Below are 27,359 nucleotides of genomic sequence, written 5' to 3'. Positions count from 1 at the left end.
CAGACACATGCCCCCCGTGCATCTGGCAGACACATGCCCCCCCTGTGCTGCTGGAAGACACATGCCCCCTGTGCTGCTGGCAGAAACATGTTTCCCTGTGCTGCTGGCAGACACATGCCCCCCTGTGCTGCTGGCAGACACATGCCCCCCGTGCATCTGGCAGACACATGCCCCCCCGTGCATCTGGCAGACACATGCCCCCCCCCATGCTGCTGGAAGACACATGCCCCACTGTGCTGCTGGAAGACACATGATAAAATAACAAACACTTAACTAACCTTCGGATGATGGCCCCCACGGGTCACTATGTGTCCCCTTGTGCTGCTGGCAGGCACATGCCCCCCCGGTCACTATATGCTCCCCTGTGCTGGCAGGCACATGCCCCCCTGATCACAATATGTCCCCTTGTGCTGCTGGCAGGGACATGCCCCCCTGTGCTGCTGGCAGACACATGCCCCCTGTGCTGCTGGCAGACACATGCCCCCCTGTGCTGCTGGCAGGGACATGCTCCCCCCTGTGCTGCTGGAAGCCACATGCCCCCCTGTGCTGCTGGCAGACACATGCCCCCCGTGCTGCTGGAAGACACATCCCCCCTGTGCTGCTGGAAGACACATGCCCCCCTGTGCTGCTGGCAGACACATGCCCCCCCCCCTCCCCGTGCTGCTGGAAGACACATACCCCCCGTGCTGCTGGAAGACATATTCCCCCCTGTGCTGCTGGCAGACACATGCCCCCCTGTGCTGCTTGCAGACACATGCCCCCCTGTGCTGCTGGCAGACACATGTTCCCCAGTGCTGCTGGCAGACATATGCCCCCCTGTGCTGCTGGCAGACACACGCCCCCCTGTGCTGCTGGCAGACACACGCCCCCCTGTGCTGCTGGCAGACACATGCCCCCCTGTGCTGCTGGCAGGCACATGCTCCCCCCCTGTGCTGCTGGAAGCCACATGCCCCCCTGTGCTGCTGGCAGACACATGCCCCTCGTGCTGCTGGAAGACACATCCCCCCTGTGCTGCTGGAAGACACATGCCCCCCCTGTGCTGCTGGCAGACACATGCCCCCCCTGTGCTGCTGGCAGACACATCCCCCCTGTGCTGCTGGAAGACACATACCCCCCGTGCTGCTGGAAGACATATTCCCCCCTGTGCTGCTGGCAGACACATGCCCCCTGTGCTGCTTGCAGACACATGCCCCCCTGTGCTGCTGGCAGACACATGTTCCCCTGTGCTGCTGGCAGGCACATGCTCCCCCCCCTGTGCTGCTGGAAGACTCATGCCCCCCTGTGCTGCTGGAAGACACATGCCCCCCTGTGCTGCTGACAGACACATGCCCCCCCGTGCTGCTGGAAGACACATGTGCAGCACCCCAGAGACCTGGTCGTTGTAGTATGGCACTCTGCCGCTAAGGGAAGTCTGATGGCACTAAGGAGTTCTCCTGACCAGGTATCACCAGAACACATTACACTTCACACTCCGGCCACTAGGGGGAGAAAAAAGCTTTATTTATTGGGCCACTCCTCCCACTGGTAAAACTAGGGGCTGGGGAGGAAGTTAGTCAGAAGCTGACTGGGTTGGAACCAGGCAACATCCCGTGGCAGGGGGTGTTGCAGGGAGAAGGCAGGAACCTGGCAGGTGCCTAACGAACAGAGCAGAACGTAACAGAACCGCGCCTGCACACCCTGCGGCAGTATCCTAAGAAAGAGACACGAAGGGAAGGATATTGTGGAACCGTGTAAACGAGATCAAGCACAAAGGAGAGCCAGTAAGAGTCGTGCCGAGAGAGAGAGAGGCAACATCTTACTGAGGCGCGTAGTCGGTGGCCGGAACACCGTAGGAGTAACTGACTTCAGGCCTTACTTCAAACTCCGCTGGACAGTTAGTCATAGGTTGGCTGTCTACCTTACTACACCTACGAAGACATAGGGGGCAACATTGGGAGAGGGGCGTCTCTAGGGTCCCAGAAGACCTCCAAGCCTTCCCGTCATACGGGTGGCGTCCTAGCCATAACATACCTGGGGGACGTTAGAAACTAGTAACATCTGGAACCAAAGAACGAGAGAGAGAGCTGTAGAGAACGAACGAACGAGAACAGCAGTTGTGAGGACTATTCCGAATGCTCAGCAGGATAGGACTACAACACACAGGCGCTATTGGTAGGCAACGATTTCCACCTGTGAAGGAAACTCTGGATGTGCCCATCGGACCGGCCGGTCTCTGAGAGCCCTGTTAAACGTACTCTGGATAGAGGATCCTGGAGCCTTCAGTAAAGAGGTAAAGAGACTGCAACCTTGTGTCCTCATTGTCTGTACCTCGCACCATCACCATCCACTTAGCTGGGAAGCCCTGGGGACATACTTCACCTGTGGGAAGGTATGCCATCCAGCTGCCATTCCATCACCCCAGTGGACCCCATAGCAGCGTCGGTCACCCTGACCGAACACCACAGGTGGCGTCACGAACCCCTGACAGACTGTTCCACTACTTTCATTGGACGCCCCTTAGCAGGGTCGCGGACCGGGTCTAGCCACCGTGACAGCCTAAGAACCGAACCAGAGAGGCCCGGTACCAAAACGCGTGGTCCTGCGTCTGGGGGCGATCCACGGTTGTGCTTCCTGTTTCTCAGGCATCGGATCATGTGACCTGGGCACACAGTGATGTCATCACTGTGCTGTGCCAATCACACGATCAGATGACAGCACAGACACAGGAAGCAACCGAGGAGTTATGAGCACGGATCCAATCATCAGAAGGCGAGTTAAGTGTTTGTTATTGTATCATGTGCCTGCCAGCAGCACAGGGGGGGGCATGTGTCTGCTAGCAGCACAGGGGGGGGGGCATGTGTCTGCTAGCAGCACAGGGGGGGCATGTGTCTGCTAGCAGCACAGGGGGGGGGCATGTGTCTGCTAGCAGCACAGGGGGGGGAGGGGCATGTGTCTGCTAGCAGCACAGGGGGGCATGTGTCTTCCAGGAGCACGGGGGGGGGGGGCATGTGCCTGCCAGCAGTACAGTGGGGGCATATAAGAGTGATGGGGGCCATATCCATGATGGGAGGGGGGAGATGCAGGCACATGTAATATTCCCTGCTCCCTTGTGAATCAACTGGGCACAGGTTCAGCACCGAGGTGATGGACAGCAGGTGCAGTGAATATTACATGAGGCTAATGAGCGGGAGCACAGGACTTCCTGCTGTCTCTGCAGCAGCCTCCAGCCCCCCTGACACCACTTCAGAGCTGCTCCCCTTCCTCTATAGCAGGGGTCCCCAACTCCAGTCCTCAAGGCCCACCAACATGTCATGTTTTCAGGATTTCCTTAGTCTTGCCCACGTAATAATTGCATCACCTGTGCAATGCAAAGGAAATCCTGAAAACATGACCTGTTGGTGGGCCTTGAGGACTGGAGTTGGGGACCCCTGCTCTATAGCACAGCACACAGATTCGGATTATAAGACGCACCCCCCACTTTCCCCCAAATTTTGGGGGAACAAAAATGCATCTTATAGTCAGAAAAATACGGTATACAGCAGTATCACCTATACATATTGTATATACACATCAGTAGCAGTATCACCTATATAATGTATATAGACTGTTATACTTGCATTATATAGGTGACAATCTGATTATGTTCAGCAGTGGCAGCCAGTGTCACTTATATATTAAACTACCTCAATAGTCCACTAATCAAATTAATTATGGCACTTCCAACAATAATTCTAACGAAAGCGGACTTATATAAAAAACTGCCGCAAGAAGAGATCCATATGCACATATAAAACCAAAGTATACTTTATTAACACAAACTATAAAAAATATACACCGACAGATGAAACATATATAAACAAAAGAGTGTCTACAGGAATAGAAACTGTGGAGCTCTAACCAATATACCCATATATTAGTAGTTCACAATAATCATATATTACTCTATCAGCCTATATCATGACGACAGGTGGTGGATCTAATATTCATAGTCCCAATGGCGACAAGTCACCTATTAGAGTAAATCCTATCTGTCCATCATACCTATCAATCCACTAATATCGGGAAACCAAAGATACATAAGTAAACCTTATTTCTCTAGAGTGTTTACAGACTAGCCGTCCTGCATTAACATCATCCGCTATAGTACAACATAATATAGCAAGGTGCTTACTTACATACCGAGAGTATTCCCAAGGAGATAGAGACCAAAAGGTAGGAGCCCACCAAACCCTCCAGGTGCGCCCCGACGCACGTTTCGCCCGCAAGCTTCTTCCGGGGGCGTAACCCAGTGAGAGAGAAGACGGCCTCTTATATCTGGCATCACCAATGGAGTAGCGGTACGTCATAGGGGGCGGATCCATGGTGCGTGTCCGTCAGGTGTCTTGGCGCATAGCGTTCCAATCCCATTCCTGTGCCAAAAGGCGCTACTGAGACTGCGCTCACTGGAACGCTGCGTGAACCGCAAGCGTAACCAGAACAGAGCGCATCTAAGTGCGCTGGGACTTGGGATTTACCGCGCATGCGCACTACCAGGCGGACACTGAAAACCATATCACCCATGGACGGCGCAATAGAGTAAAGGAAAATGACTCCATGTGGACCATAACTTTTATACCTAGTATCCCAAATGCGAAACTGTGCCCAAATATAACTAAATAAAAAGTTAATAGTGACTAATAATAAAATAAATATTAATAATAAATAATTAATTAATAGTGATCTGTACAATGCCTAATATAATATAGGCATATATTCAAAATAGGATAGAAATATACAAATAAATAAACAATAAACAAGTGCAAGGTGTAAATTTATTAAAATAATCATTACTGTGATATACATCATCATTACTGTGATATAAATAAGTACTTAGTAGTGATAACCGTGAACTTATTTTTATTTTTGATACCCCAATAGAGGCGTCAAAAAAGTGATTATATCAGTACTGAACTAATGATTCCTGATATAATATATATATATATATATATACCAAAGTGCATGTGCATTATTTAAAAGTGCCTTCAGTCATATATTCTTTATCATTACATTTAAATTATTAAAAAAGTGACAGGGTGCTCTAATACAACAATTATTGTCACTCGTTCATTCCTAAAACTGAGTACATATACTGCACTAGAATATCTGTACGCCATTCTATAATACACTAAATACCTAGTAATACCCCCCAAAGGAAATACTACCCCCTCATACTATCCATCTATCCCAGTAAGTTCACTAATGGGCCCCAAAAATCCCCAATATTGCACAACCCCTTTATCCACTAAAGCAACCCTAAAATACTATCTCATACAGATATCCATAAGTTCTAATTATTGATTCGTAAAGAGAAGAAGAGAAGACAAGAGAGATATGGAAAGACTATAATCAATATGATGCAATATCATGTAGGTGAAACTAATTCTTGGTTCCTCCTGTCGTATGGATTCGAATTCTTATGTCTTCTTCCCGTTTGTCTTCTCCATCCATTAGATATTGCTTGTCAATAATAGTAGAACGCTTATGACGGAGTAGGATGATGGAATAAACTTCACCGCTATAACACAATCTCCTATATGACCCCCATTCCAGTAACCCATAAGAGACCATCTAATAAGAAAGGAAAATATATTAGTAACAACATAATAAACACATGATTAAAATTAACTTGTTAATATACATTAAAAGATAAGAATCTTAGTACTCTCACCCCAAACTAAAAAGATGCCCTTATTAAAACATAATTACAGAAATGCTGCAAAGCCTAGGCTTTCATTTAGCCCCTGTGGACTCATGGCTCCCAGCCGAAAAATCCACTTGCTCTCTAATTGAGCCAAACACCGACCCAAATCTCCTCCTCTAATCCCCAAATCAATTTGATCTATAGCCCTAATTGAAAGATCATTGCTAGAGCACCCATGATATTGCTTGAAATGTCTGGGGAGAGACTTAAGGGTACTGGTGTCCTCTGTGGTTCTGGCTTTTTGGATGTCTCTTACATGTTCCCGGGTCCTGATTTTAAGTTCTCTCGTTGTTAACCCCACGTAAATCTTACCACAGGTACATTTACCCTGATATATCACTCCTTTCGATGAACAATCCAAATGGCTACGTATGTCATAACAACGAGTCCCATTGTGGTTAGTAAAGGTAGTGGTTTTTTCATGGTTAAGACATCCCTTGCATAAACCACATGGGAAGAACCCAAATCTACTTTTGTCCTTCCTCATTCTCACAGTATTCTTAATGGGATCATAGTGGCTATGCACTAAGATGTCTTTCAAATTGGCTGCCCTTTTTGCCACAAAAGAAGGCTTCTCCGGTAAAATAGCCTTCAAAGTGGGATCACTTTTTAGAACTCCCCAGTGTTTCAGGACGATTTGAGTTAGTTCATGCCACCTATTATTGAATGTGGAGATGAAACGTACCTGATCTTTTTTCTCATCAATATCTCGTTGCTTATGGGGTCCATATAATAGCTGATCCCGAGGAGTTCTTTTGGCTCTCATATATCCTCTCTTGATCATTTTTTTGCTATAGCCTCTTCGGGAGAATCTTTCTATTAAGTCCATGGATTGTTTCTCAAAATTTTGTTCATTTGAGCAGATTCTTTTTGCTCTCAGAAATTGTCCAATAGGAATTCCTCGTATCGTTGTTTTGGGATGCGATGAGTCAGCCATCAGAAGTAAATTGATAGCAGTCGGTTTTCTGTATATATCAGTCTGAATCCTGCCACTGCTGTCAGTGTCAATCTTGATATCCAAAAAGTCGATATGCCTACCAGAGACAAAGGTAAGTTTGATATTTAAGTTGTTGTTATTCAATTTGGACATCAAACAGCGTAGACCCTCATCATCGCCCTCCCAAAAAAAATTATATATATTACTAGATTGTGGCCCGATTCTAACGCATCGGGTATTCTAGAATATGCATGTCCCTGTAATATATGGACAATGATGATTCCAGAATTCGCGGCAGACTGTGCCCGTCGTTGATTGGTCGAGGCAACCTTTATGACATCATCGTCGCCATGGCAACCATTATGACATCATCGTCGCTGTGCCCGTTATTTTTGATGAGGTAAGGCAAGTGTAGGACCTGGTATAAGAGAGATGCCGTAAAGGGGCTACCAGGTACACATAAAATTGGCCATTTTTATGCGCTAAACGCTCTCATTTTTCATATTTCTAGTGCAGTAATGCAGTTCAAATTTCGTTTTTCAAGTTTGTATGTTCTAGCGCTGTAATGTGCTGCCTTATTTACTTAACTATATAAGAGTTGGCGACTCTAGGTTCAGCACCTGTTCACACTGAGTCTATGTTTGGATGTGCCGGTCAGGTTTTTGAAATGTATTCTCTAGCCTTCTGATCGTGCACTCCGCCTCCTAGCCACGGGTGTTTTAATTACAGCAGGTCCAATACCCCTCCATAGAGAGAGAGAATTTTAGTCTAGGAAGAGGTTTCACATGTACCCATTCAGATGGAAACGTTTATTCTCAGCGAGGTAAGGCAAGTGTAGGACCTGGTATAAGAGAGATGCCGTAAATGGGCTACCAGGTACACATAAAATTGGCCATTTTTATGTGCTAAACGCTCTCATTTTTCATATTTCTAGTGCAGTAATGCAGTTCAAATTTTGTTTTTCAAGTTTGTATGATCTAGCGCTGCAGTGTGCTGCCTTATTTACTTAACTATATAAGAGTTGGCGACTCTAGGTTCAGCACCTGTTCACACTGAGTCTATGTTTGGATGTGCCGGTCAGGTTTTTGAAATGTATTCTCTAGCCCTCTAATCGTGCACTTCGCCTCCTAGCCACAGGTGTTTTAATTACAGCAGGTCCAATACCCCTCCATAGAGAGAGAGAATTTTAGTCTAGGAAGAGGTTTCACACGTACCCATTCAGATGGAGACGTTTATTCTCAGCGAGGTGAGGCAAGTGTAGGACCTGGTATAAGAGAGATGCGGTAAAGGGGCTACCAGGTACACATAAAATTGGCCATTTTTATGCGCTAAACACTCTCATTTTTCATATTTCTAGTGCAATAAGGCAGTTCAAATTTTGTTTTTCAAGTTTGTATGTTCTAGCGCTGCAGTGTGCTGCCTTATTTACTTTGCTCCAGAGATGGGCAGGACAGCTAATTTCACGTTACCTGCCCACCCTACACCCAGGAGGCAAGGTGGCACCCCTCAGAGGCTGGGGCATGATAGAGTCCCTATAAACCACCTCAAGCCACCGGTCATATTATTATTATTATTTATTGTTATAGCGCCATTTATTCCATGGCGCTTTACATGTGAGGAGGGGTATACATAATAAAAACAAGTACAATAATCTTAAACAATACAAGTCATAACTGGTACAGGAGGAATGAGGACCCTGCCCGCGAAGGCTCACAATCTACAAGGGATGGGTGAGAATACAGTAGGTGAGGGTAGAGATGGTCATGCAGCGGTTTGGTCGATCGGTGGTTACTGCAGGTTGTAGGCTTGTCTGAAGAGGTGGGTCTTCAGGGTCTTTTTGAAGGTTTCGATGGTAGGTGAGAGTCTGATGTGTTGTGGTAGAGGGTTCCAGAGTAGGGGTGATACGCGAGAGAAATCTTGTATACGATTGTGGGAAGAGGAGATAAGCGGGGAGTAGAGTAGGAGATCTTGTGAGGATCGGAGGTTGCGGGTCGGTAAGTACCGGGAGACGAGGTCACAGATGTATGGAGGAGACAGGTTGTGGATGGCTTTGTACGTCATGGTTAGGGTTTTGTAGTGGAGTCTCTGGGCAATGGGGAGCCAGTGAAGGGATTGACAGAGGGGAGAGGCCGGGGAATAGCGTGGGGACAGGTGGATTAGTCGGGCAGCAGAGTTTAGAATAGATTGGAGGGGTGCGAGAGTGTTAGAGGGGAGGCCACAGAGCAGGAGTTTGCAGTAGTCAAGGCGAGATATGATGAGGGCATGGACTAGGGTTTTTGCAGATTCATGGTTGAGGAATGAACGGATTCGTGAAATATTTTTGAGTTGAAGTCGGCAGGAAGTGGAAAGGGCTTGGATATGTGGTTTAAAGGAGAGATCAGCGTCAAGGATTACACCGAGGCAGCGAGCTTGTGGGACTGGGGAGAGTGGGCAGCCATTTACTGTAATGGATAGGTTCGTTGGGGGGGGTCGCGTGAGATGGGGGAAAGATGATGAATTCTGTTTTGTCCATGTTAAGTTTCAGAAATCTAGCGGAGAAGAAGGATGAAATAGTGGACAGACATTGAGGGATTCTGGTTAGAAGGGAGGTGATATTTGGTCCAGAGATGTAGATCTGTGTGTCGTCAGCATAGAGGTGATACTGAAAGCCATGAGATTCTATGAGCTGTCCCAGGCCAAAGGTGTAAATGGAGAAGAGCATGGGCCCAAGGACTGAACCTTGTGGGACTCCGACAGATAGAGGGCGAGGTGAGGAGGTGGTGTGTGAGTGGGAGACGCTGAATGTCCGGTCTGTTAGGTATGATGAGATCCAGGATAGGGCCAAGTCTGCGATGCCAAGGGATGAGAGGGTCTGTAATAATAGGGAATGGTCCACTGTGTCAAAGGCAGCCGACAGGTCGAGGAGGAGGAGGACAGAGTAGTGTCGCTTGCTCTTGGCGGTTAAGAGGTCATTGGTGACTTTAGTTAGGGCAGTTTCGGTGGAATGGTGTGACCTGAAGCCAGATTGTAGGCGGTCAAAGAGGGAGCAAGAAGAGAGATGGGAGGACAGTTCAAGGTAAACGTGTTGTTCCAGTAGTTTGGAGGCATAGGGGAGAAGTGATATAGGGCGATAGCTAGATACAGAGGATGGGTCAAGAGAGGGCTTTTTGAGGATAGGTGTGATGGAGGCATGTTTAAAGCTTGAGGGGAAAACACCAGTTGTTAGTGATAGGTTGAAGAGATGGGTTAGGGTTGGGATGAAGATTGTGTTGAGGTTTGGGATGAGGTGCGATGGGAGCAGGTCAAGTGCACAGGTGGTGAGATGCGATCTTGAGAGTAGAGTGGAGAGTTGATCTTCTGTAATGGTGGAGAAGTTGGTTGTGGAGGTGGAGGGCTGGGAAATTGGGAGGAAGGGCTCTGGGGGTTGTTGACCAAAACTGTCTCTAATGCTATCAATCTTCTGCTTGAAAAATGAGGCAAAGTCTTCAGCGGAGATAAGTGGGGAGGGAGGAGGTGCTGGGGGACGGAGGAGAGAATTGAAGGTGTTGAATAACTGTTTAGGGTTGTGAGAGAGAGAGGATATGAGAGATGAGAAGTAGGTTTGTTTAGCTGTGGCGAGTGTGGTCTTGAAAATAGTGAGGGACTGTTTGAATGCGATGAAGTGCTCGTTAGAGTGAGATCTTTTCCATCTGCGCTCAGCAGCCCTGGAAGCTCGCCTCAGTTCTTTGGTCAGGCTGGTGTGCCAGGGCTGTCTGTTGATTTTGCGAGCTTTGGTATGTGTAAGTGGGGCAGCAGATTCCAAGGCTACAGCTATTGTGGTGTTATATAGAGCGGCAGCGTCATCCGCATTGTGTTTGGAACTTATGCCTGTGAGGGGGAGGAGGGATTCAGAGAATGAATGTAGGTCAAGATGTTTAAGATTTCTGCGAGGGTGTGAAAGTTTGTGGGGTGGGGATTGTAGACATGGAGTGGAGAGAGATGAGAATGTGAGAAAGTTGTGGTCAGAGAGTGGAAGAGGTGAGTTAGAGAGGTTAGATAGAGAGCCGAGGCGGGTGAAGATGAGGTCCAGTGTGTGACCGTCTTTGTGAGTGGCTGCAGAAGACCATTGAGTGAGGCCGAAGGAGGAAGTGAGAGTTAGAAGTTTAGTGGCAGCTGAGAGGGAAGTGTCAATGGGGATGTTGAAGTCGCCCATGATAGTGGGGATGTCCGCAGAAAGGAAATGAAGTAGCCAGGTGGTGAAGTGGTCAAAGAAGGTGGTGGCTGGCCCTGGGGGGCGGTAAATGACAGCCAGTTGGAGGTTGGTGGGGGAATAGATGCGCATAGAGTGCACCTCAAAGGAAGGGAGGGTAACAGAGGGTGGCAGTGGGATTGGGGTGAAGGAGCAGTTATCTGACAGGAGAAAACCAACTCCTCCGCCATGTTTGCTGCTGGGGCGGGGTGTGTGGGAAAGGTGGAAGCCACCGTAAGAGAGTGCAGCAGGGGAGACTGTGTCAGAAGGGGTGAGCCAGGTTTCGGTGATGGCGAGGAAGGAAAGTTTGGTAGTAATCATATGGGTTTGTCCTCTCCTAACAGGGGGTCAGAGAGAGAGAGAGACATAACATCTATAACATCTGTGAGGACCTTATGAGAAGCTTAGCAGTAAGGGACTACAACACTGCAGCGCTAGAGGAAGACTACTGATTTCCACCTGGACAAAGGGGACTCTGGACTTGCCTCTAAACTGGCCAGACTCTGCCTGCCCTGTGATCTGGTGCTCTGGACTGTGGATGCTGAAGTCACCAGTAAAGGTAAAAAGACTGCAACTTTGTGTCCTTATTCTTCACTGCCCCTCTCGCCATCCACCATCTACACACTGGGAAGCCCTGGGGATACACTTCACCTGTGGGAAGGTATACCATCTAGCTGCCATAACATCACCCCAGCGGATCCCTTAAAGCAGCGTCAGTCACCCTGACCGAATACCACAGGTGGCGTCACAAACATTTCCCCTTTAAAGACCTTTCCCTTTTAAAACGGACGTCCCAGGGCCACGGACCAGGTCAGCCACCGTGACATCCCCCTGTGAACCGAAGGACCCGGTACCGAGTACCCCACGGCCCCATGGGGGCGCTCCATGTACGTTTTATATATAGGTGACACTGTGGTGTGTGTTTATATATACATATATATATATATACACACACACACAGACATATATACACAGTAGTGTCACTTATATATAACGGGGACACATCAGTAGCAGTATTGCCTATATAATGTATATAGACTGCTGTACATACATTATATAGGTGATACTGCAATTATATACAGCAGTATCACATATTATTTATATACAGCAGTCTATATACATTATATAGGTGCAACTTCACCTATTGTATCCTCACCCATCCCTTGTAGATTGTGAGCTCTTGCGGTTAGGGCCCTCTCTCCTTCTGTACCAGTCGTGACTTGTATTTGTGTTTTTATTATGTATAACCCTCCTCACATGTAAAGCGGCATGGAATAAATGGTGCTATAATAATAAATAATAATAATTGCTGTATATACATCAAAAAAGTTTTCATCTTGGGACTCACCCAGGTCCCTGAGATGGGGGGGAGGATGAAGAGCTGAGGTGAGTCCATTGACCAGCGCTGGCGGTGAAGAGGAGAGGATCGTGCTGGAATTGGTGAGTATTCTCTGATACTGGTACAGGCAGGCCAGTGTCAGACACAGATAGAGGCATCCAGTACGCACCGCGGCCTTTTCAAATTTTTAACTTTGCCCTGTGGGCGCTCGTGATCTCCTCCTTGCCCGCACTGACAAGGGCAGCAGCTGTGCGCACGCATGAACGAGGGCCACGGCCGCAGCCGTGATCACGCAATGACGCAAGTCTCCACCACAAAGTGGGCCATTGGCCCTTTAAATCTTCTGTGTGCGCACGCTGTCAAGTTGCACGTGCTGACAAGGGCCGTGGAGGCCCGCGTCTGTGCGCGAGCATGTCTATGGCCACAGCTCTTGTCAATGCATGCAACTAGATAGCACGTGCAGACAAGGCCTTCACACAGAAGATTTAAAGGGCAGGCAGGCCACTTTGTGGTGGAGACCTGCCATTCCACTGGGTATCTGCTCGCCTTGATAGATGGTCAATCTGAGCGTGGACACCATCTATCAGATGCTACAATCAAATAGGTTTTTAAATGTTAAGCAGCTTCGAGACATTGTTCATTACAACATAATGGAGATACCTCTATGTGTAGGGTTATTGGAATTGAAAGTGGAGCGCCCCCATGGGCAGCGGGGTACTCGGTACTGGGTCCTGCGGTTCACAAGGGGGTGTCAACGTGGCTGACTCGTTCCGTGGCCCTGGGATGTCCGTGTAAAAGGGAAAGGTCTTTAAAGGGATAAAGTTTGTGTTTGTGATGCCACCTGTGGTATTCGGGCAGGGTGACCAACGCTGCTTTAAGGGGTCCACTGGGATGGGGTGATGTTATAGCAGCTAGATGGTATACCTTCCCACAGGTGAAGCATGTCTCCAGGGCTTCCCAGTATGTACATGGTGGATGGTGAAAGGTGCAGTGAAGAGCGAGGACACAAGGTTGCAGTCTCTTTACCTTTACTGAAGACTTCAGCATCCACAGTCCAGAGCACCAGATCACCAGGCAGGCAGAGTCCGGCCGGTTTTGAGGCAAGTCCAGAGTCCCCATTGTCCAGGTGGAAATCTGTAGCCTTCCCTTGCACTGCAGTGTTGTAGTTCTTTACGGCCTAAGGCTTCACATAAGGTCCTCACAACTGTAGTAGATGTTATGTCTCTCTCTCTGTCCCCCAGATAGGACGAACACGTATGACTGGTGGCTTGAGGCGGTTTATAGGGACTCTATCATGCCCCAGGCTCTAAGGTGTGCCACCGTGCCTCCTGGGTGTAGGGCAGACAGGTAAAGTGAAATTAGCAGTCCTGCCCATCTCTGGAGCAAGGCATAAAGGTCATTACTCTCTCGGTGTTCCGGCTACCAGGGTTCTGTGCCTCAGAAGGAGGCAGCCTGTGTAGGGCTGGTCCCCTTCTGATATCCACTTCTTTGCTATGACTTCTTTGCACGCTCGCTGCAATACAGTTCTGCCTTCAATGTCTCTTTCCGGGAGCTGCAGCTCTGAGGGCATGCACAGCTCAGTGTCCTTCTCCTTCGTTCTCTGACAGGATCCCACCCCTGTCAGGGACCAACTCACTGAGCGGAGCTCAGCCAGCAACTAACTAACTTTCCCTACAGGTCACCAGTTTTACCAATGTGGGGAGTGACCTATTAAATAGGAGCAACAGCTCCCCCTGGTGGCCTGGAGTGTGAAATGTGTTGCAAGTTTGTGATACCTGGATGCAGCTATCCTTCTTTGCCCCCAAACATAACACCACCCTCCCCTAGAGGAAAATGACATTACTGCAACGACAAGGACCCTGGGGAGCTGCACTCCCCCCGTTAAATCCAGTACTCCCGGACTGGGAAAAGAAGAACAACAATACATTAGCAAAAGACATACAAATTTTTGAAATGCCATGAAACAAATTAATATAACTGGTTCTTCCCTTTATGGGAGGTGAGGACTCTTGAATGTTGCACAACAAAAACATATTTACATTGTGCGCACACTATTTGGTAATTAAACAATATAACTATAAACTAGCTATAAAATACCACGACCCTCACGGGTATACTATCTTTAAACCTTAAAGTACAAATCAAGCATTTTCCTTTTTTCAAGTGCAGAACAGTCTATCAACCACCACGGGCTCACTGCATTTCCCTTCAATTTATTCTCTCTTTATTTTATTCAAAAGTGTATCAAGATATCAATACTCATTATCAGCTATATTGAAACATCATTTTAACTAGATTCAAATGTTAGCTTTCACTACTATATTAACTCTTTAATATACTCTGTAAAAGTGCAACGATTAAACATCCCCTTTAAGGGTTCCAACAATATTTAAGTCCTTTCATTTTAATACCGAGGTAGTGCAAATGTATCAATCACATTAATATTCAAGTCAATCAACAACTTAGTAACAGCAGGAACGATGCGAGGGACCCGTCATTAACCCCCAACGTTGAGCTTGGGTGGGCAACAAGGCGTGTATCCCGACCCGGAATTCTGCCACACCAATGGGTTTTTCTTTAGGTCTCTGAGAAACAAAGCAGTACTCATAATAAGATTAGAAAGAGTCTCTTTTAGAAGCAGTCTCTGTAAAAACTTCCGTTGTAAAACCTGTAGGAAGCAACCTTAGGAAGGTGCAAACTATGTACAAGCAAGTTCCGATCATGCACAGTACATGATTCACAGTTCCTTTCAAGCTACTTGTGCAAACAGGTGCAAAACTTGTGCAAATATAGGATCCTCCTGGAACTGAGGACCCCTTTAAGAAATAACCCTGGCCGGGTACAATAAACTTTAGCAGCAAAAAAAGATGGAAATGAACTATGTACAATCGTGGTTCAAGTTTTAGTTCCTTATTGCAGTTCTGGAGGTAGCACTGGTGGCGGTAGCCCTTTATAGGGTACTGGCAGCTACGAGGTGCTACATATGGGGCTCCCTCACTCCAGACGGGGGTCTAAGTGCCCACTGAGTTCTGTTCCACAATAGCAGCTTTGGTGCAGGTGACAGATGGTCCTGTAGCTACTGCAGTTTCTGGTGTAGCAATAGTGCACACTGTGGTCTTTATAAGGGTGCAGGCAGGAGTGACTGTAGAAGTAGTGGTAGTGATAGCTGCTTTGGCACATGGTGGTGCTCTTACTACATGAGGAGGCATGGCTGATGTCTTGGAGCTAGGTACTCTGGTGATGGTGTCTCTGTATTTATGGACGTTGAGATCAAACCACCCTTTTGTGCCAAAGTGTCAGGTGTAACTGACGCTATCACCTGGATACAAGTCCCTGTCCGAGTGTCCTTCCCACAAGTGAGACTCCACGTCCCTCCTGTTTATGAAAATCTCCGTGTACAGTCCCTGTTCCTTGATAAAGCCCCAGCCTCCTTTTAGTTTGAAGACTACTACGGTGCCCTGCTTACGCGGGGCCTGGTTATCGGTGCTGTCCTTGCGGGCCTTTACCTGCAGATCTCTCTTATAAAAGGCTCTGCGCTGGGCATGATGCTCCTCCTCTTTTTCCTCCCATTTACGAGTGAACTGGCACTGGTAGTCGTCCCAACTCAGGACATCCATGTTTTTTTTCTCGCTCTCCTTCCTACCAGGGAATCCCATGAGACCAGGTTCAGGATTGACCCAACGGTACACTGTCTTTTCAGCGTATACTTCACCCGGCAGGGTGGTTGGTGTAATCAGGGCCTTCATGAACTGTTCCATCCCCATGGCCTGGTCCCATGATCCCTGATGTTGGAGCCGGCTAGACCCACGGGGAGGTGGCGCTGCTATGGGGCCTATTAACAGTTCGTCAGGCAGGGTTGGTGTTCTTACCTGCTGCAGCGGTGTCTTCAGTGCCAGTCGGTTCCGTCCGTGGTGGAATCTGCAGCGGCTCTGGAAGCGGTACTGGAAGCTGTGCTGGTGTGTCTTCTGCGGGCGCCGCCCAACACGTGGCCTTGGCGCCCAGCTGCATCCGCAGGAGCTGGTCTATGAGCTCTTCCACTCCGGCCTGCAGGAAGTCAGGGCCCACGGGTGATGCCTGGCCGTGGTGTCTTTCCAGGTGGCTGGGGAGTCCTCTGCTTCCACCCCACGTTCTGGTGCCAGGTGGCTGACCATGACGTCCTCCTCATGGCTTATTCCTTCCTGGTCTATTCCGCTCTCTCCTCCGAGGGCGGTTCTTTTTTCTTTGTCTCCTCCCACCATTTAGGATCAGGAGGTGGATCCCGGCTGCTGACGGACACGTCCTCAAGGTACAGAAGTATTTGGACTGGGCAGCCATTTTCTTTCACGCTTCTCGGTTAGTTCACACCCACGATGGCACGCCCTTCTTCTCCGGCGCTCCTCGTGGCTGTTATGGCTGGCAAACAGGCAACACAGCGTGCAGTAATCAGTGCACATACAGAGATCTGGCAATAACCAAAAACAATAGGACGAGCTCTGAGACGTGGAATCTCTGTAGACTGCAGTACCTGATCTATCCTCACACAACTATAAGCAGCAGTGGATTGCGCCTATAACTACCTATGCAACTCGGCACTGCCTGAGGAGCTGACTAGCCTGAAGATAGAAATACAAGCCTGACTTACCTCAGAGAAATACCCCAAAGGAATAGGCAGCCCCCCACATATAATGACTGTTAGCAAGATGAAAAGACAAACGTAGGAATGAAATAGATTCAGCAAAGTGAGGCCCGATATTCTAGACAGAGCGAGGATAGCAAAGAGAACTATGCAGTCTACAAAAAACCCTAAAACGAAAACCACGCAAAGGGGCAAAAAGACCCACCGTGCCGAACTAACAGCACGGCGGTGCACCCCTTTGCTTCTCAGAGCTTCCAGCAAAAGTTAATAGCAAGCTGGACAGAAAAAACAGAAAACAAACTAGAAGCACTTATCTAGCAGAGCAGCAGGCCCAAGGAAAGATGCAGTAGCTCAGATCCAACACTGGAACATTGACAAGGAGCAAGGAAGACAGACTCAGGTGGAGCTAAATAGCAAGGCAGCCAACGAGCTCACCAAAACACCTGAGGGAGGAAGCCCAGAGACTGCAATACCACTTGTGACCACAGAAATGAACTCAGCCACAGAATTCACAACAGTACCCCCCCCTTGAGGAGGGGTCACCGAACCCTCACCAGAACCCCCAGGCCGACCAGGATGAGCCACATGAAAGGCACGAACAAGATCTGGGGCATGGACATCAGAGGCAAAAACCCAGGAATTATCTTCCTGAGCATAACCCTTCCATTTGACCAGATACTGGAGTTTCCGTCTAGAGACACGAGAATCCAAAATCTTCTCCACAATATACTCCAATTCCCCCTCCACCAAAACAGGGGCAGGAGGCTCCACAGATGGAACCATAGGTGCCACGTATCTCCTCAACAACGACCTATGGAATACATTATGTATGGAAAAGGAGTCTGGGAGGGTCAGACGAAAAGACACCGGATTGAGAATCTCAGAAATCCTATACGGACCAATAAAACGAGGTTTAAATTTAGGAGAGGAAACCTTCATAGGAATATGACGAGAAGATAACCAAACCAGATCCCCAACACGAAGTCGGGGTCCCACACGGCGTCTGCGATTAGCGAAAAGCTGAGCCTTCTCCTGGGACAAGGTCAAATTGTCCACTACCTGAGTCCAGATCTGCTGCAACCTGTCCACCACAGAATCCACACCAGGACAGTCCGAAGACTCAACCTGTCCTGAAGAGAAACGAGGATGGAACCCAGAATTGCAGAAAAATGGAGAGACCAAGGTAGCCGAGCTGGCCCGATTATTAAGGGCGAACTCAGCCAACGGCAAAAATGACACCCAATCATCCTGGTCAGCGGAAACAAAACATCTCAGATATGTTTCCAAGGTCTGATTGGTTCGTTCGGTCTGGCCATTAGTCTGAGGATGGAAGGCCGAGGAGAAAGATAGGTCAATGCCCATCCTACCACAAAAGGCTCGCCAGAACCTCGAGACAAACTGGGAACCTCTGTCAGAAACAATATTCTCAGGAATGCCATGTAAACGAACCACATGCTGGAAGAACAAAGGCACCAAATCAGAGGAGGAAGGCAATTTAACCAAGGGCACCAGATGGACCATTTTAGAAAAGCGATCACAGACCACCCAAATGACCGACATTTTTTGAGAAACGGGAAGGTCAGAAATGAAATCCATCGAAATATGTGTCCAAGGCCTCTTCGGGACCGGCAAGGGCAAAAGCAACCCACTGGCACGTGAACAGCAGGGCTTAGCCCTAGCACAAATTCCACAGGACTGCACAAAAGCACGCACATCCCGTGACAGAGATGGCCACCAGAAGGATCTAGCAACCAACTCCCTGGTACCAAAGATTCCTGGATGACCGGCCAGCACCGAACAATGAAGTTCAGAGATAACTTTACTAGTCCACCTATCAGGGACGAACAGTTTCTCGGCCGGACAACGATCAGGTTTATTAGCCTGAAATTTCTGCAACACTCTCCGCAAATCAGGGGAGATGGCAGACACAATGACTCCTTCCTTGAGGATACTCGCCAGCTCAGATAACCCCGGAGAGTCGGGCACAAAACTCCTAGACAGAGCATCCGCCTTCACATTTTTAGAGCCCGGAAGGTATGAAATCACAAAATCAAAACGAGCAAAAAATAACGACCAACGGGCCTGTCTAGGATTCAAGCGCTTGGCAGACTCAAGATAAGTAAGGTTCTTATGATCAGTCAATACCACCACGCGATGCTTAGCACCCTCAAGCCAATGACGCCACTCCTCGAATGCCCACTTCATGGCCAGCAACTCTCGGTTGCCCACATCATAATTACGCTCAGCAGCAGAAAATTTCCTGGAAAAGAAAGCACATGGTTTGAACACTGAGCAACCAGAACCTCTCTGTGACAAAACCGCCCCTGCACCAATCTCAGAAGCATCAACCTCGACCTGGAACGGAAGAGAAACATCAGGTTGACACAACACAGGGGCACAGCAAAAACGACGCTTCAACTCCTGAAAAGCTTCCACGGCAGCAGAAGACCAATTAACCAAATCAGCACCCTTCTTGGTCAAATCGGTCAATGGTCTGGCAATGCTAGAAAAATTACAGATGAAGCGACGATAAAAATTAGCAAAGCCCAGGAATTTCTGCAGACTTTTTAGAGATGTCGGCTGAGTCCAATCCTGGATGGCCTGAACCTTAACCGGATCCATCTCGATAGTAGAAGGGGAAAAGATGAACCCCAAAAATGAAACTTTCTGCACACCGAAGAGACACTTTGATCCCTTCACGAACAAGGAATTAGCACGCAGTACCTGGAAAACCATTCTGACTTGCTTCACATGAGACTCCCAATCATCTGAGAAGATCAAAATGTCATCCAAGTAAACAATCAAGAATTTATCCAGATACTCACGGAAAATGTCATGCATAAAAGACTGAAAAACAGATGGAGCATTGGCAAGTCCGAACGGCATCACCATATACTCAAAATGACCCTCGGGCGTATTAAATGCCGTTTTCCATTCATCTCCCTGCCTGATTCTCACCAGATTATACGCACCACGAAGATCAATCTTAGTAAACCAACTAGCCCCCTTAATCCGAGCAAACAAGTCAGAAATCAATGGCAAGGGATACTGAAACTTAACAGTGATCTTATTAAGAAGGCGGTAATCAATACACGGTCTTAGCGAACCATCCTTCTTGGCTACAAAAAAGAACCCTGCTCCCAATGGTGACGACGATGGGCGAATATGTCCCTTCTCCAGGGACTCCTTCACATAACTGCGCATAGCGGTGTGTTCAGGTACGGACAAATTAAATAAACGACCCTTAGGGAATTTACTACCAGGAATCAAATCGATAGCACAATCACAATTCCTATGCGGAGGTAGGGCATCAGACTTGGACTCTTCAAATACATCCTGAAAGTCCGACAAGAACTCTGGGATGTCAGAAGGAATGGATGACGAAATAGACAAAAATGGAACATCACCATGTACCCCCTGACAACCCCAGCTGGATACCGACATGGAATTCCAATCCAATACTGGATTATGGGTTTGTAGCCATGGCAACCCCAACACGACCACATCATGCAAATTATGCAGTACCAGAAAGCGAATAACTTCCTGATGTGCAGGAGCCATGCACATGGTCAGCTGGGCCCAGTACTGAGGCTTATTCTTGGCCAAAGGTGTAGCATCAATTCCTCTCAACGGAATAAGACACCGCAAAGGCTCCAAGAAAAATCCACAACGTTTAGCATAATCCAAATCCATCAGATTCAGGGCAGCGCCTGAATCCACAAACGCCATGACAGAATACGATGACAAAGAGCACATTAAGGTAATGGACAAAAGGAATTTGGACTGTACAGTACCAATAACGGCAGAGCTATCGAACCGCCTAGTGCGTTTAGGACAATTAGAAATAGCATGAGTAGAATCACCACAATAGAAACACAGTCTGTTCAGACGTCTGTGTTCTTGCCGTTCTACTTTAGTCATAGTCCTGTTGCACTGCATAGGCTCAGGTTTACTCTCAGACAATACCGCCAGATGGTGCACAGATTTACGCTCGCGCAAGCGACGACCGATCTGAATGGCCAAGGACATAGACTCATTCAAACCAGCAGGCATAGGAAATCCCACCATTACATCCTTAAGAGCTTCAGAGAGACCCTTTCTGAACAAAGCCGCTAGTGCAGATTCATTCCACAGAGTGAGTACTGACCACTTCCTAAATTTCTGACAATATACTTCTACATCATCCTGACCCTGGCATAAAGCCAGCAGATTTTTCTCAGCCTGATCCACTGAATTAGGCTCATCGTAAAGCAATCCCAGCGCCTGGAAAAATGCATCAACATTACTCAATGCAGAATCTCCTGGTGCAAGGGAAAACGCCCAGTCCTGTGGGTCGCCGCGCAAAAAAGAAATAATAATCAAAACCTGTTGAATAGGATTACCAGAAGAATGAGGTTTCAAGGCCAAAAATAGCTTACAATTATTTCTGAAGCTCAGGAACTTAGTTCTATCACCAAAAAACAAATCAGGAATCGGAATTCTTGGTTCTAGCATCGATTTCTGATCAATAGTATCTTGAATCTTTTGTACATTTACAACGAGATTATCCATTGAGGAGCACAGAGCCTGAATATCCATGTCCACAGCTGTGTCCTGAAGCACTCTAATGTCTAGGGGAAAAAAAAGACTGAAGACAGAGCTAAGAAAAAAAAATGATGTCAGGATTTCTTTTTTCCCTCTATTGGGAATCATTGGTGGGTCTCCTTGTACTGTTATGGCTGGCAAACAGGCAACACAGCGTGCAGTAATCAGTGCACATACAGAGATCTGGCAATAACCAAAAACAATAGGACGAGCTCTGAGACGTGGAATCTCTGTAGACTGCAGTACCTGATCTATCCTCACACAACTATAAGCAGCAGTGGATTGCGCCTATAACTACCTATGCAACTCGGCACTGCCTGAGGAGCTGACTAGCCTGAAGATAGAAATACAAGCCTGACTTACCTCAGAGAAATACCCCAAAGGAATAGGCAGCCCCCCACATATAATGACTGTTAGCAAGATGAAAAGACAAACGTAGGAATGAAATAGATTCAGCAAAGTGAGGCCCGATATTCTAGACAGAGCGAGGATAGCAAAGAGAACTATGCAGTCTACAAAAAACCCTAAAACGAAAACCACGCAAAGGGGCAAAAAGACCCACCGTGCCGAACTAACAGCACGGCGGTGCACCCCTTTGCTTCTCAGAGCTTCCAGCAAAAGTTAATAGCAAGCTGGACAGAAAAAACAGAAAACAAACTAGAAGCACTTATCTAGCAGAGCAGCAGGCCCAAGGAAAGATGCAGTAGCTCAGATCCAACACTGGAACATTGACAAGGAGCAAGGAAGACAGACTCAGGTGGAGCTAAATAGCAAGGCAGCCAACGAGCTCACCAAAACACCTGAGGGAGGAAGCCCAGAGACTGCAATACCACTTGTGACCACAGAAATGAACTCAGCCACAGAATTCACAACACGTGGCGCTGTAATGGCAGCGGTTTTGGCAGGAATTTTAGCGGTCTTTAGCAATACACAGTCCTTCAATATATTACAGTTCAAGCACAATTCTAGTACAGTCTCTAGGCGCACATGACCCGATTTTCAGGCTTTAGTAGATCCTGTTCGTGACGCCAAAGTTTGGAGCGCCCCCATGGGCAGCGGGGTACTCGGTACCGGGTCCTGCAGTTCACAGGGGAATGTCACGGTGGCTGACCCGGTCCATGACCCTGGGATGTCTGTGTAAAAGGGAAAGGTCTTTAAAGGGATAAATTTTGTGCTCATGACGCCACCTGTGGTATTCGGGCAGGGTGACCAACGCTGCTTTAAGGGGTCCGCTGGGGTGATGTTTTGGCAGATAGATGGTATACCTTCCCACAGGTGAAGTATGTCCCCAGGGCTTCCCAGTATGTAGATGGTGGATGGTGAGAGGCGAAGTGAAGAGCGAGGACACAAGGTTGCAGTCTCTTTACCTTTACTGAAGACTTCAGAATCCACAGTCCAGAGCACCAGATCACCAGGCAGGCAGAGTCCGGCCGGTTTGAAGGCAAGTCCAGAGTCCCCTTTGTCCAGGTGGAAATCAGTAGCCTTCTCTTGCACTGCAGTGCTTTAGTTCCTTAAGCCCTAAGGTTTCACATAAAGTCCTCACAACTGTTGTAGATGTTATGTCTCTTTCTCTCTGTCCCCCGGGGTCTAAGGGGTGCCACCGTGCCTCCTGGGTGTAGGGCGGACAGGTAACGAGAAATTAGCTGTCCTGCCGGTCTCTGGAGCAAGGCATAAAGGTCGTTACTTCCTCGGTGTTCCGGCTATCGGGATTCTGTGCCTCAGGAGGAGGCAGCCTGTGTAGGGCTGGTCCCCTTCTGATATCCACTTCTTTGCTACAACTTCTTTGCACACTCGCTGCAATACAGTTCTGCCTTCAATGTCTCTTTCTGGGAGCTGCAGCTCTGAGGGCATGCACAGCTCAGTGTCCTTCTCCTTCATTCTCTGACAGGATCCCACCCCTGTCAGGGACCAACTCACTGAGCAGAGCTCAGCGAGCAACTAACTAACTTTCCTTACAGGTCACCAGTTTTACCAATGTGGGGAATTACCCAATAAATAGGAGCAACAGCTCCCCCTGGTGGCCTGGAGTGTGAAATGTGTTGCATGTTTGTGATACCTGGATGCAGTTATCCTTCTTTGCCTCCAAAAGTAACACCACTCTCCCCTAGAGGAAAATGACATTACTGCAATGACCAGGACCCTGGGGCGCTGCAAAAGAGTCTCCAAACCATTGAGAGGTGGTGACAACCATAGAAAATTAATAAGTAGGGAATCTTGGTGTATCTATGTTTTTACAAACAAGAGCCCCTTTTGGGATGAACATTAAGCAAGATCTCACATATTGCTTTGTTTGATGAATTTGCATATATTGATTTAACTTTATGTAATTTGATTGTGGAAAGTTCATATTGATTAATATAGTATTGTGCTCTGTGTTTCTTATTTTTAATTATGGATACCTCATTGTATGAGAGTTTTTAAAAGGTGAAGAATGGCATACGTGATAGGTTGTATTAGATCACCTGCAGTGATTATTATCATTATTATTATTATTTATTTATATAGCACCATTGATTCCATGGTGCTGTACATGAGAAGGGGTTACATAAAAGTTACAGATATCACATACAGTAAACAAACTAACAATTACGGACTGATACAGAGGGGCGAGGACCCTGCCCTTGCTGGCTTAAATTCTACAGGATTATGGGGGAGGAGACAGTAGGTTGAGGGTTGCAGGAGCTCCGGTGTTGGTGAGGAGGTAGCTTCGATAGTGATGAGGCGGCAGTGGTGTCAGTGCAGGCTGTAGGCTTTCCTGAAGAGATGAGTTTTCAGGTTCCGTCTGAAGGATCCGACTGTGGTTGATAGTCGGATGTGTTGGGGCAGAGAGTTCCAGAGGATGGGGGATATTCGGGAGAAGTCTTGGAGGCGATTGGATGAGGAGCGAATAAGTGTGGAGGAGAGAAGGAGGTCTTGGGAGGACCGGAGATCACGTGAGGGAAGATATCGGGAGATTAGTTCAGAGATATATGGAGGAGACAGGTTGTGGATGGCTTTGTAGGTCAGTATTAGTAATTTGAACTGGATACGCTGAGGGAATGGGAGCCAGTGAAGAGATTTGCAGAGGGGGGAAGCGGAGGAATAGCGAGGAGAGAGATGGATTAGTCGGGCAGCAGAGTTAAGGATGGACTGGAGAGGTGCAAGGGTGTTAGCAGGGAGGCCACAGAAAAGGATGTTGCAGTAGTCAAGGCGGGAGATAATGAGGGCGTGCACAAGCATTTTAGATTGGGGGTTGAGGAAAGGACGGATCCTGGAGATATTTTTGAGCTGGAGGTGACAGGAGGTGGAAAGAGCTTGGATGTGTGGATTGAAGGACAAGGCAGAGTCGAAGGTTACTCCGAGGCAGCGGACTTCAGGTACGGGGGAAAGCATGATGTCATTGACTGCGATAGATCGGTCAGGTAAGGAAGATTTGTGGGATGGAGGAAAGATGATGAGTTCAGATTTGTCCACATTGAGTTTGAGGAAGCGAGAGGAGAAGAAGGAGGATATGGCTGATAGGCACTCTGGGATTCTGGACAGCAGAGCAGTGACGTCAGGGCCAGAGAGGTAGATCTGAGTGTCATCAGCATAGAGGTGGTACTGGAATCCATGGGATTTTATGAGTTGTCCCAAGCCAAGTGTGTAGATTGAGAAGAGTAGGGGTCCTAGAACAGAGCCTTGGGGGACTCCAACAGAGAGCGGGTGGGGTGAGGAGGTAGTATGGGAGTGGGAGACGCTGAATGTGCGGTTGGAAAGGTACGAGGCGATCCAGGATAGGGCGAGGTCTTTGATGCCAAAGTGATGAGTGAATACATTCGGCACTAATCGTTACTCACACAAATAATACCCTATTCGGGCTATTTGTTACTCATCGAGTAATTTGGTTTTTGCCTCGGTATATTCGAGTAACCCACCTAGTATGTTTAACGCTTTCTTTGCAGCCAATGAACATGCTGAGTTGGCTTGCCAATCACAGTAATGCTGGCGCCATCTTTGGTGTAGCACTATTGTGATTTGCTGGCCTTACAGCGTCATAGGGGATGTTTAATCTCTGCCAGAGCCATCTTGTGCACATTGCGTCCGGAACCAGCATTTGGAGAGTGTATTGTGTGTAGAAAGAGTGAAAGGAGCATGTAGGGAGATTTTTTTATTCTAAAAAGCTCTTTTAAGAGCTCATGAAGGTGAAGATTTGTTCTTTGCTAGGTTGAAATAGCATAGGGAAAGATTTAATAGAAGGGAGAATGAAAGGCAAGCACCTGGGTATATCTCATCTTCATTGCAAGTACATGCTGCAGATCTCTGCTATTTTGCATTGTGTTGTATAGTTATGGTACCGTCACACTAAGCGACGCTGCAGCGATACCGACAATGATCCGGATCGCTGCAGCGTCGCTGTTTGGTCGCTGGAGAGCTGTCACACAGACAGCTCTCCAGCGACCAACGATCCCGAGGTCCCCGGTAACCAGGGTAAACATCGGGTAACTAAGCGCAGGGCCGCGCTTAGTAACCCGATGTTTACCCTGGTTACCAGCGTAAAAAAACAAACAGTACATACTTACATTCAGCTGTCTGTCCCTTGCCGTCTGGTCCCTGCAATGACTGCTGGCCGTAAAGTGAAAGCAGAGCACAGCCACAGCGGTGAGTCACCGCTGTGTGACTCACCGCTGTGCTGTGCTTTCACTTTCACTTTACGGCCAGCAGTCATTGCAGGAACCAGACGGCAAGGGACAGACAGCTGAATGTAAGTATGTACTGTTTGTTTTTTTACGCTGGTAACCAGGGTAAACATCGGGTTACTAAGCGCGGCCCTGCGCTTAGTTACCCGATGTTTACCCTGGTTACCAGCAAAGACATCGCTGAATCGGTGTCACACACGCCGATTCAGCGATGTCTACGGGGAGTCCAGCGACGAAATAAAGTTCTGGACTTTCTTCCCCGACCAGCGATCTCCCAGCAGGGGCCTGATCGCTGCTGCCTGTCACACTGGACGATATCGCTAGCGAGGACGCTGCAACGTCACGGATCGCTAGCGATATCGTCTAGTGTGACAGTACCTTTAAGGATTAGTAACAGACTGTGGGATTAGGGAGAGATAGGCAGGATTTCATCCACTACCATAATATGCAAATCATCTCTTTTTAGAGGCAAATAATGTTAGGCAGTACCAGCATATACAAAAACAATTTTTTGAAGCCATATTATATTCCTGCATAGCAGCAAAAAAAATTACAGCTGAATAATATTCCTCAGTATCAGCATATAGTAACATCCTTTTTAAAAGCTAATTGCTAAATAATATTCCTTGTCTATTGCTGAAATAGCTAATATTTGTCTAGCAGTTGTGCGACTGGCGCAAAATCTGCAGAGCTACGGAAACGTCCATATTTACCAGTAATTTCACTGAGTCCGCTGTTGGCAAGTCTTATAAAGGTGATCTAAAAAAATTCTATTGGTGAAATAGAGTGTTTTGATCTTAGCAGTTGTGCCACTGGTGCAAACCATGCAGAGATATGCAAGTGTAACAATTTATCAGTTGCCATAATTTTCATTATTACACTGTTGCAGTGCGTCAGTAATGCAATATATAAAAATACTAATTTTCTATTGGTTTAACAAATAGCGTATCTTTGTCTAGCATTTGTGCGACTGGAGCAATCCGGGCAAAGATAAGCAGACGTCACAATTTATCAGTGGCAATAATATTCATTAGTCCACTATTGCTGTGTGTCAGAAAGGCAATATAAAATATACTAATTTTCTATTGGTTTAATAAATAGCGTACCTTTATCTATAGCAGTTGTGCGACTGGCGCAAAGCCTACTGAGATACGCAAACATATTTACCTGCAATTTCTGTGAGTCTGCTGTTGCCATGTGTAATAAAGCTGATATCTTGGAAAAAATAGCCACACATTGCTAGATACATTGGATTTGTACATAAAACCTCTATGAGAGTACTTGTGAAAAATAAAGCCAG

Source organism: Ranitomeya imitator, chromosome 3 (genome assembly GCF_032444005.1).
Source record: "Ranitomeya imitator isolate aRanImi1 chromosome 3, aRanImi1.pri, whole genome shotgun sequence".
In the NCBI taxonomy this organism is placed as follows: domain Eukaryota; kingdom Metazoa; phylum Chordata; class Amphibia; order Anura; family Dendrobatidae; genus Ranitomeya; species Ranitomeya imitator.
The sequence above is the reverse complement of the archived record's forward strand: the minus strand, read 5'-3'. Positions refer to the sequence as shown.